A 12,864-nucleotide genomic window follows, 5' to 3' on the forward strand; every position below is an offset into this window, starting at 1 on the left:
ATTAGACCATGCATATAGTTGGATAGGAAGGATTAAGTCGACTTATAGGTGTTGTACAATCTAATCGATTCGGCTCCGGGACCCAAACCTTCTTAGGGATTGTAAGCTGATACACCAACTCGATCCCATCACAACAATAAGTGCTTGATATATAATTGAGAACATGTTTGTATGATCAACTCCCATGAATCCCCTATGAACCCATGACACTCTAGTGCCTTTAATCAATTGTTTACAACCCCTTTATTTACTTTGCTTTATTTTTATTCTTCTTGTTGATTGCAATTGAGAATCCTACATCAATACCCGTCCCTTGGGATCCGACCTTTACTTACCTCTTTACTAAGAGTAGTTTGTGAAGTTATAAATATTGTTTTGGTTGGTAGCTTTTGACGACGAGTTTTAAACCAAACTAAAAATGGCGTCGTTGCCGGTGACGGTGTTAACTTGATTTGATTTTCATTCATTGTTTTTAGTTGTGTCTTTCTTTACCTTAGGGAAGTCAAACTCCTCAAGGTTGTTCTAATTGTTTTCGAGTTGTTTGATATTTTGCATGGCTAGGAGATCACAAGGTAATCCATTACCTATTGATCTTGAAATTGAAAGGACCTTAACCAATAATAGAAGAGTTGTTAGAGGAACTTCAAAAGTTGTAGGTATTGGTGAGATTGTGGACATTCAAGTAAATAACATTGAGTTTACCAACCCTTTTACAAGATAATGAGAGGACAACCCAATACAAAATCCACCACAAAATCAACCCTTAATGCCTAAATTTTCATCACATTCCGTACCAACCGAGGAGAACCTACCAAATGGTACTCCTACACCACCACATTTAACCGGTAATTTCATTGCCAAATCCGCATTCATACAATTAGTTGAGAGAAGCCAATTTGGAGGGATGCCTAGTGAAGACCCTCATTCACATATGGAGACTTTTTGTGACTATTGTGATGCGATTTATCAAACCAGAGTTACTCAAGATCAAATAAGATGGTTATTATTTCCTTTTTCTTTGATTGGTACCGCAAAGCAATGGTTGAAGAGCCTCGACAAGGCTACCCTTGTTATTGACTCATGAAAGAAGTTGGCACTTGCTTTCTACAAGAAATTTTATCCTCCAGAGAAGACCAATATGTTGAGCGCCTAAATCACCGGGTTCAAGCAAAGAGATGAGGAATCATTGTATGAAGCATGGGAGAGATTTAAGGACACTTGTCGTTCTTGTCCACACCATGGACTTAGCGAGTGGTTCCGTGTGCAACAATTTTGGAACGGTTTGTATGAAGACTCCCGCAATATTCTCAATATGGGATCCAATTGAATGTTCACCGAAGTTGATGACAATCAAACATGGGCCAAAATCGAAGAGATGGCGGTTCATAATTCAAAACTAAGTGCTCATATTGACACCATCAATTTGAAGTTTGAGAAGGCCGTGGCTAAGCTTGATGAAGCTTCCAAATCACCCAAACAACATGTTCATGCTATGGTGGCATCATCCTCAATTCCAAGTGGAGTATGTGAGAGTTGTGGAACTTTGGGACATAACCAAAGTGAATGTAGGGGAACAAGTGAATGCTTTCCAAGCATACAATAATGGCACCCCTTATTCCAACTATTATAATGAGAATACCAAATTCCATCTAAATCTTTCATACAAGAGCCAAAATGTTCAAAACCCTCAACCAACATACACCCCACCTCCAATGAGAAATCAAGCCCAAAGACCCTTTTACAACCAAAGCCAAGGTTATCAAAAATCAACCTTCTTATAATCAATCTAATGACCAAGGCTTTGATGTTCAAAAAGCGGTCCTCTAAATGCAAAAGAACCAACAAGAATTTTTCAACCAAATGCAAAAAGATAGCCAAGCCAAAGACATCACCATCAACAACATACTAGACCACACAAAGATGCAAGAAACTCAAATGACTCAATTAGCATCTTCTAACTCTCAAAGACAAAGGGGGCAATTACTACCTTAAGGTAATCCCCCAAGACATGAAACGGTTAGTGCCATCCATTTGAGGAGTGGTACATGGTATGAAGGGCCAAAGAAGCCAATTGATGAAGATATTGTGGATGCTAGTGACAAGGAAAGAGTTGTGGAGAACTCTAAGGAAGAAGAACCCACCACCAATGAAGTTTCAAAGAAAAAGAATGAAGGGAAGGCTAAGGAAAAGGAGCCTATTGTGATTAGACTTCCATTCCCAAGTCGACAAGCTAAGCCTAAGTTTGATGAACAACTTGGAAAGTTCATGGAGATTGTGAAGAACTTATAAATCTCAATCCCATTCACGGAATTAATCAATCATGTTCCGGCCTATGCAAAATACATGAAAGACATTCTTACCAAGAAGAAATCCATCCGGAAGCTAGAGACTATTGCATTCACTAAAGTGAGTAGTGCTATTCTTCAAGGAAGTTCCCCTCCAAAACTCAAAGATCCGGGAAGTTTCTCTATTCCATGCACCATTGGCGACACTACAATCAACAAAGCATTATGTGACCTTGGAGCAAGTGTAAGTTTCATGCCATACTCGGTATACAAGAGGCTAGGAATGGGAGAGCTCAAGTGCACTAACATTACTCTTCAAATAGCGGATCGATCAACAAAGTTACCTTTAGGGGTATGGGAGGATGTGCCCATAAGAATTGGCAAGTTCTTCATCCCGGTAGACTTTGTCATTGTAGACATGGAGGAGGACTTCAGCATTCCTATCATTTTAGGAAGACCTTTTTTGCATACCGCGGGAGCGGTAATTGATGTGAAACATGGAGAGCTTACACTTGAAGTAGGGGATGAGACAATCACTTTCAACCTTGACAAAACGATGAGAGCTCCCCGACTACATGAGCCGTGTTTCATGATTGATCATTATAGCCGAGAAAGTGATAGGAAGAAGTTGGCATCTCAATGCAAAGATCAAGCGATGGGTAAAGAATCACCACTCATATGGAAGAAGAAAGTGGATAATCCTCAAGATGCTCTATCCGGAGAGCAATAAAATTTCCTCAACAATGAGGGCTTGAATAGCTCAACCATGACAAGAAAGGAAGAAGGCCTCATTGGCCATGACAACAAGAAAGAAGAGTTGCTCTTGTCAACTTATGATACCATTGGGAAGCAAGCTAGTGAAGTTTGTGGTCTATGGGATGACGATTTTGAAGGATTGGTCAATCCCTACATTCGCAATGCTATGACCTTAGTCCGAGGCTTTGTTGATATTTGTCATCACTTTGACATGAGTCACCATAATGAAGAACACAATGTAGAAAGGTCTATGCAAGATCTTTACAATGAAAATGAACAAGCCTTCGACTACTTCTACAAGGTGTTGAGCAACATCAACAACACCTTGGCTATGCCTCCTTGACATCTCATTCAAGAGTGAGAGTTTGGTGGAGTCATCCCTAAACCACCATTTGTAAATATTCTAACCCTTAACTTGCATTTTACTACTTGTATTACATTTTTGTCATTCCCTCGGATTTACATTATTTTTATACTTTGATCAAGATTTTCATCATGAGAGAAAGTGACGGAGGTATTTTAATGTGTTTTGATGTGTAGTGTTTGATCTAGTGTGGGGATACCAATTGCCTAGGCTAACCGAGCCTTCATAGTGCACCCACAATGTTGAACAAAGGAATGAAGAAAGAATCATACGGGAAATAAATATCCCCACAGGTGGAACTGAACTCGTGGGTGCAGGAGAATATCCGAGCGTCCCAGGGGGGAATCCGCTCGTGTTGTCTATGATCCGAGCGTCCTGGATCTAGGACGTAAGTCTTGGGAGTGCTGAAATTAAAAAAAATTAGAATGTTTAAAAAACTGAGCAGATTACAAAGAAGACGCCCGTCCCAGTCCTAAAGCCGCCCGTCTTGGGAGCAATCTTTGCGTCCTGGCTGCTTCAAAAATTTAAGGTTCACACTGACTATGAATTCGAGCGTCCCTAGGAGAAGACGAGCATCCTCTGCAGAAATCCACTCGTCTCCAGCGGAATCTGCGCGTCCCAGCACGGGTTGAAAATTCCTGAGCTTAGTGACTGAGGATCCGAGCGTCCCCAGTCCAAGACGCTCGTCTCCTGCTGCTATTTGGCTATAACACGAGATTCAAATCCTTCTTCCCTAATTTATTTCTATCTTATACAAACACAAACACAAACACACACCCTTTCTCCCTCAAAACCCCCAATCCCATCATCAACAAAACAAAAATTCCTCAACCAAATTCACCCAAATCAAAACAAAACTTCCTCAAATCAAAATTAGACTACTCCTTTATTAACAAGAAGTCATGCAAACACCAAATTCCTCACAAATTGAATAGATTTTCTAGGGTTTGAAGATAATTTTGAAAATCCTAAATTGATTGGGAGTTGATTGAAGCTTGTGGAAACAAGGAGCATACAAGCACAGTATTGGTTTGTTGATATAATTTTGATAAGGAGAACAACATGGCAAGACCAACTCTTGCCATGAGGAAGAAGAGGAAGAAGTGAAAAGTTCAAGTGATAATGATGATAATGAGGAAGTTTATGATGATAGTAATGATAGTGATGAGTATGTCGCAATGACCGACAATTGAGGATTGACAAGCTTTTGGAGGATGCCACAATCCATTGTGAGTTTCCTACACCTCCTCTAGCTTTGTTTATGTCTCTTATTTATAATTTTTTATCTTGATCATTGATTTTGAGTCCTAACAACACTTAGAGGACTCCCATCTTGGTCTCATTGAGGTGTCTCATATTGTTCCCACTTGTGAAAATCCAAAATGACAAATTAGTTTCATGCATTGCATACTTGTGCATGAACTCCCCCATTTTTACACTAGAAATAGTGTCTTACTTGGTTTGGGGATGTTCAAGCACAAGCATTGGGAATTAATCTAAATTAGCTCTCCAACCAATAAATCAATGCATCATATAGTATAGTTTAGAATGCATCACTTGTGTATATGTCATATAGTTTGGATGTTAGTGTAGGAATCATGCATTCTCATTTTAGCTTGCATAATTTCCTATCGTTTGGCCATTGAGGACAACGCTCATACTAGTGTGGGGATGGGAAATTCTAAATTGACTTTTAAATCAAAAATGAAAAAAATTGAAAAATTTTGAAAAATACAAAAACATGTTCCTTTATTTTCATAAACATAAAAACCATAAAATTTTGAAAAATTGAAAAACCAAAACATGTTCATTCCTTTATAGTGTAGAATTGTAATTTTGTATATACTTGTTTCCAATCTCATTTTTCCTCTCTATGTTAATGAATATGTGGCGTTATTTTGATTGATGTGGTATACACCAATGTGATGTTAGGTGTTGCATTTATTTTATATGGCATACTAGTTTATTGAAGCATTTTCATTATGTTGTATAAATGTTAGTTGCATCATGGAATGTAGTTGCATTTTAGGAAAAAATTTGTGAAAACATCTATTTGGGATGCATGACAAGTGTATATAAGGACCCTGTAGATACTTTTTCTTCTTAAGACTTTGCTCATTAGAATGCTTCTAAAACACCCTAGGATGTGTCATGCTAGTATCCTTTGACCCATGGATTAAGGCCTAGTCAAGAGTACCTTGTGGTGTGATAACTCCTTGGCTACCGTTTATTCCAAGGTGGCCCTTGAAACCATTCAAACATTCTCCACCTCTATCACATTTTGTCAACAAAAACGGAATAGGCACAAAAATTATCAAAATTTGAGTTCAAGAATTGATATGAAAAACAAGAAGTTTGCAAATTGCATCAAAGAAAATAGGAGTACGAAAATAAGAACTCATATGCTTCAAATATAAGCACCCTCGCTAGAAATGGGGTGGCTTTGAAAATGTTCAAAAGAAAAATGCAAAAAGAAAAAATTGTCAAGTATTGAAATGCCAAACATCAAAGAAATGGCAAAAAAATGTTCTCAAATGTCAAATGCCACAACATATTGGGGGGAAAAACAACAACAAAAGTAAATTCCCATATGAAACTCAAAACACATTGATCCCTTTATCCATCAAATCCACTTTTGTGCATGGTAGAGAGGGGACGACCCTTCCTCTTGTCTAGGAAAGAAGGGGAATTCCGCGATCCTCCAGTATTTCTAACACCATAGGGAGACTACCCTTGACGAAAGCATTTAACGATTGAGGACAAAGATACCTTAGCTTAACACAACTTGGAGGTGATTTATTGTAATCCTTCTAGGCTTAGTAGTTTGAAGAAACCATATCTATGATGGAGTGTGTACCCTTAGATTGCTTCCCTTTTAGATAATTTCCGCCACTTAGATGAGGAAAGTGGCTATTCATTTTTGTAGATGCATCCATTACTTAGTTTTGTGTACTTAATGCTTAGATGTTTCATCATTTTGGCAAGCCCCACCTTGCCTTGCAAGAAGGCATCCTACCTCATGGCTGTCTTGTTGTGAGTTGAAAGGGTGGAGTTAGACCCGCTAATTGTCTCATATCAGCTATATTAGTAGGTTATTTTAAATAAAGGTCCTAGTTTTAGTCACCTCTTTACTCGGGACGAGCAAAGGTTCGGTTTGGGGATGTTTGATGTGACTCATATTTGAGCACATTTAATCCCCGAATTAACCTCGTTCCTATGCTTTATAGCACATAATTGGGTCATTTACTATCTTTAGTTTCCTATTTTGCATATTCTTTGAGGTTTTATCTCCTTGGTAGGAAAGGATTGCTAACCTTGCATTAGAGAAGACCAACACTAGAGGCCTAAGTAGTTAATAAAGTGAAATAGGCAATGATGAAAGGACCCTTGCATCCCCGACATGATCCTTGAGGATTGTTAAGGAGCAAAAGAAGAAAAGTAGTTTGTTCAGGAATCCGAGCGGATCGAGCATGATCCGGGCGTCTCAAAGCACCCAGATCCGGGCGTCTTGTGCCCAAGACAAGCGGCTTGCAGCACCATGATCCGAGCGGACCATAAGTCAGAAGAGCCCAGGCCTTACCACCAGGACGAGCGGATCGAGGCAGGACAAGCAAGAGGATCCGCTCATTTCCTTCGGGAGTAGCATTTCCTCAACTTTTCTTAGGGTCCTAATAGTCATTTAAGCCCTTAGTAATCCTAATCCTTGTACCTAATCTTTAGTATAAATACCCCTTTGTACTACCTAGATTGATATCAAGTCTTAATCCATCTTTAATCAAGTCTTAATCCATCCTCAATCAAGTTATAATCATCTCTTAATACTCTCAAATTATTCTTAATTTAGTTGTCATACAATTCTCAATATTAATCACATCTTAATCTTTCCTTAATTTCTCTATTGTTCTTCCTTTATTTTGGGTAATTAGAAGATTATTATGGTTTATTTGAAGGATTGACAACCTTCCATCAGTCATCAAGTACTTCTATTATTTTTTGCTTTATTATTTGGAATCATCTTCATAGGTATAATTCTCTCTTAATCTTGTTTAATTATTGTTAATCACTTTCATTTATTCATCATGTTTTGCTTTGTTAGTATGATTGACAACCTTATTAGCATGTTAAACTTGATCATGAGTGAGTAGTTTCCTTAGCTAGGGTTAATGGGGAATTAGGGGAAACAAACATGGGGAATGATTCATGCTTAATCTAATATGTTCTCATAATTAAATTGCTTGCTTGTTGTAATTTCAACTTATGCACATGTTATGTTTGATGAAATGCAAGCCTATGAATCCTTGCATTTTTTACCCATCACTTATCTTTTCAATGAGGCTTGTAAGCATATAAACCAACTCGAGCCTCATTAGACCATGCATATAGTTGGATAGGAAGGATTAAGTTGACTTGTAGGTGTTTTACAATCTAATCGATTCGGCTCAGGGACCCTAACCTTCTTAGGGATTGTAAGCTTATACACCAACTCGATCCCATCACAACAATAAGTGCTTGCTATATAAGTGAGAACATCTTTGTATGATGAACTCCCATGAATCCCCTATTAACCCATGACACCCTAGTGCCTTTAATCAATTGTTTACAATCCCTTTATTTAATTTGCTTTATTTTTATTCATTTTGTTGATTAGTTTAGTTTATCTCCTACCTCAACCCAAATTGTGACACCCTTAGACATAGCTACTTGCAATTGAGAATCCTACATCAATACTCGTCCCTTGGGATCCGACCTTTACTTACCTCTTTACTAAAAGTAGTTTGTGAAGTTATAAATATTATTTTGGTTGGTAGCTTTTGACGACGAGTTTTAAACTGAACCAGTTATGTAAGGGAATCCGCTCGTTCCGAGTGAAAAACGCGCATCCTAAGCCTCAACACGAGCGGGTTGAGATTGTCCCGAGCGGGTTGAGCTGCAGTTTCCCTTTTTCTTGCTTTTAAGCCTATGATCCTTCTATATACTCTTTATTCCTACATCCTTGGTCATCATTCTTGCCTTCTCTTCATACTAGTCCATCCAAGATCGTCGACAAGCTTCCGAATATGCACGAGAAACGGGAATTCTGCCTCATTATCTTCTTTCCTACAAGACATATAAAATGCAATAGGAAAGCAAAATAGGAAGGGATTGACGGATAAAATGGCCATGAAATGCTATATTAGTATGCAAAATAGGTTCAATTAGGGGACTAAATGTGCACAATTAAGAGCCACATCAGGTTACGATACCCGACTTACCTCTACTGCATTAGTTAGAGCCAGTTATGTTTATTTTTGATTGGGTTGCGACAGCCGTGTCAAATTTTGGCGCCATTGCTGGGGAGGCAACTATTTTATTTACTTGCTTTATTTCTGTATGTATTTAGCCTCAAGGGATTTATTCCTTGAGGAAGTTCTTATCGTTTCTCCTAGTTTTGTTTTGATAGGCCTACAGGTCCTACTTAGACAGGTTTCTAGGAGAAAGATCGCCAAAGGGAAGCCTTGAGTACCTTTGACTCTTCTACCAAGATGTCTAGCGTCTCGAGAATTATAGTACAATTTGAAGCTCAGAATGCAAGATCTGAAAGCTGGAGAGTAGACAATCTTGAGGTGGTCTACCGCAATTCCATACTATAACACAACAGGTGGTCTACTGTGAGAGATGTGGTGCTGCGGGGCACAATGAAGTTATTTGTTTGGTGGAGAACGATGAAGTCTACGCGTTTAAGCAGCGTAGACAAGCTAGTCATTCCTTTACATATGTGCCGCCACATCCGCTTTGACAACGAGGCTATCAAAAGCCTTCTTTTGTTTGGCCGCCGCAACAACAAACCCCTCCTCCTGATAAACAGAAAGAAGAAATTGCCGAATTGACATCAATAGTGAAGACACTTGCGCTGCAAGCACAAGAGATTATGCAAGCTAAAGATGCCTTTATCGAGCTACTTGGGACTCATTTGGCTCGAGTAATTGCCGAGCGAACTTTTAGGCAACCTGAGACGGTTTATGATGTTCGTACCAGGAGCATTGCTCCCTATGAAGGACTTGAGCTGCCTATTGCAAATCCTGAATTTTCATACTCGGAAGTTGCAGCAACTGTTCAGGGGAAGGCGTTGTTTGACGGAAAAGCAAAAAAATCACGGAACTACTCGAACAACCAGTTTCTTATGGTCGATCGAGTGAACTTGCTGAAGGAACGTTCAATCGAGGAGAAAAAGGTGCTCGATCGAGCACTGCAAAAAACTAGGCTCTCGATCGAGTAACCCAAAGTGCTCGATCGAGTAATATTGCTGAGGAAAGTCCTCGATCAATAGGAAATGTTGCTCCATCGAGTAACTTTGATGTTGTGGATGATAAATTGTGGTCTAAATCTAACTTTGACGATTATTCTGCGATTAAACATATTGCCTATAAACCCCAAGTTCCACTTCCAGGCCGGCTACGGAGGACAAAGGAGCAACAACAATTCGGCAGGTTTGTCGATCTTTTGAAAGCTCTTGAAGTTAATATTCTGCTTGCCGAGTTACTTATCCAGGTACCCTCTTACTTTAAATTCATGAAATAAATTCTCTTACGTAAGAGGTGATACCGTCGTTTAGTACCAAAAATAAATACCTAAAATAACTAACAGAAGCTACCGGAAGTAGAGTCGATCTCCACAGGGAGGCGGTCACTATCTACTTGTTAATTCTAGTCTGTGTACGGTCACAATTTGGGGGTTTGAGTATTAATAAACTAAACTAATGAGAACAAGGGTAAAGAGAAAATAAAGAGAGAGATGCCAGGATGTCGGGCTATCATGGTATTATACAAATCAGCTAAAGCTAGGTCACTCGATCTAATGTGAGAAGGGTAAAGGAAATGTCCTTCCGGTCCGCTATCCGCCCTAAAATACAACTAGCTTAGCTTCCCCCCTCACTAGTGTAGTCTATTGCTCATAACAGGTCTATTCATTCCAATCTTCCGATCTAGGTCTAAACTTAACAAAATTAACTAATTCAGTTGCATGCATTCAACTAAACGATTATAATTATATTGTTAATGAAATAATTCTCACATTAAATCTCCTAAACCAACTATCGCATCATTGCTATACTACCATGACTCCCCTAATCCTAGCATTAATGGATTAGCTAAGAATAACAAATAAAACAAGAACGAGAAATGATGCAAGAACAAGCATGATTAAGAGATAAGCAAAAGGGAATTAATATAAAAGAGAGAGAAGAAAGGTTACGGATGTATAGAATTCGGCAAAAGAAGGACAAAGCACCGTTCAACAGAGAAAAAGGGAAAATGGGGTATGAGAAGAGATATCTAAACCTAATTACGTCTCTCCTATTTATAGGAGAGACAATTATTAAACCTAAAACACGAAATTAAGATAAAAAGCCCGCGTCCAACAACTAAATACTCGATCGAGGATTTTCATATCACTAGATCGAACAAATCCAAGCTAAAACCTCTCAATCGAAGACATTAGGTACTCGATCGAATACTATAAAAAAGGCACCATTCGATCGAGAGCATTAGGTACTCGATTGAACAAGATAGTACTCGATCAAGTACTTTCCAGCGCACAATTCTTGCTTCGCGCACTGAACTTCAAACTGTCGCCATTTCTTTGTTATTAGGGAAAACAAAGAGTTTCTGGTGGCGTTAGAAAGCTAACAGGACAAGCTTTCATCTCCAATTCTAATCACTTGAAAATCGGTTGTAAAACTCGAGATATGTCTCTTCAAAATAGGCACTAGTAATTTGAAGCTCTTCCTTTGCTCGCCTAGCTTCCTTACTTCTATGCGCATCTCAAAATAGTAGTCTCCAAGCTCCGACTCAACTCATCTCCCAAATGCATGCATAGGGACATATTTTAGGCTTGATTATGCTCATCTCCGGTTCATACCTGCAAATAATACAAGAGAAACCAAAGTAGACAATTCGGGGGACATTTGTAGTTAAACACTATACAAAATGCATAGAAATGCATGCGAAAAAGGCTTAGAAAGACTATATAAAATGCACGCATCAAACTTCGCCAAATAAAACCTTTGCTTGTATCCAAGCAAATTATATACAAAACTAATGGAACAGAAAAGAAAACTCAGAGTTGGCTATAAATTGTCCACTTAAACCAATTTAGTGCAGCAAACTAACACTTATAGCAAAAACTGTCAAATGCAAACGAGTTGTAAAATGTCTATAATAAAGTTGAACTAAATGATGGACTCTCACGGGTCACTCTTCTCTCATGAAGCAAAGGGTAAGCATATGAATGTAAGAGTGAAAGAAAATAGTCGCTCACCTAAACTACGACCCACATAAACATGCATGCAGCTAATATGATAGACAATTCTAGCCACCGTACACATACATTCCAACCAATCAAGGTCTGTCACAGCCGAGGGCTTACAAAAATATGGTAAAGTGAGGTAATGGGTAAGAAAAGGCAAAACATTTATGGGATATGTGAGGTAGTAGTCAAGCTAGCTACCTAACGGAACCATACTAAACAATATCCGATTCTTAGCCATCTCAAAATTTAAGCATACTGCCCTTAAATTGGCACAACAACTCACTAACCAACAAAATACTCCTCATAAGATAGTAATAAAGCATAGGAGAAACCGTTTCATTAATCGAACTTCCTTTTTTTTATCATTCATTTTTTTCATTCTTTTCTTCACGTTCTTTTTTTTTCTTTTTCAACTTCTTTTTTCAATTTCCTCATCCTCCTTCTTCCTTTTCTACCAACTCCAAATCAATATAATACAACCAAACTCGGATCAATAGACAAAATACCGCAAAAGCATACACAAACTAGCTTGACATGGCAGGCTAAATTTGGGTGTAGTTAAGGGTCAAAAGGCAAATTTGGCTAAATGTGGAGTCAATTGGGTAAAAATGAAAGAAAAAGGGGAATGTAAGCGCCTCCCTGCATGTGACACCAACCACTAACCTGAATGTACGTAGGCAAAAAGCAATTGAATTTCATAAAAGTGCAAATTAATGAACATGTTATGCAAGGAGTAACTACTCTCAATCCTATATAAAACTGGTCATAAATGACACCAGTTTATAAGGCTCTAAGTCTTATAAATTATAAGTAGTTTGCCAAAAGTTCAGGTCAAGTCTATTTGTTCACCTAAATTTTAACATAAACTCGTAGATATGCAATAAGACAAAGCTAATAAGATATCAATTTTATTGCAAGGCTTAAGCAAAAGGACAAATTATAGTGCAATTTCATCATTAAATTCGACCGTTCCGACTCGACCTATATGCTAAAATAAACGTGATATTTTTATTGAATTTAATTAAAAATTTAAAATTTTTATGAGATTTTTGAATTTTTATAAAAATAAACAACAATGCATACAAAAATTAAACGTGATAACATAAATGCAATAAAAAACATAAATGCAGACACGGATATGGATGCATAACCTCCCCAAACCAAACTATACAA

General features: G+C 38.2%; 1 non-coding gene across 1 annotated transcript; it reads right to left on the reverse strand.

The window, feature by feature from the left end:
* Positions 1-1,138: 1,138 nt before the first annotated feature.
* LOC141616168 (small nucleolar RNA R71) lies at positions 1,139-1,245 on the reverse strand. Its single transcript, XR_012530532.1, has one exon. It is a non-coding gene; the product is annotated as a small nucleolar RNA R71 (small nucleolar RNA).
* Positions 1,246-12,864: the final 11,619 nt, after the last annotated feature.

The sequence above is a fragment of the Silene latifolia genome, chromosome 11 (assembly GCF_048544455.1).
Source record: "Silene latifolia isolate original U9 population chromosome 11, ASM4854445v1, whole genome shotgun sequence".
NCBI lineage: Eukaryota > Viridiplantae > Streptophyta > Magnoliopsida > Caryophyllales > Caryophyllaceae > Silene > Silene latifolia.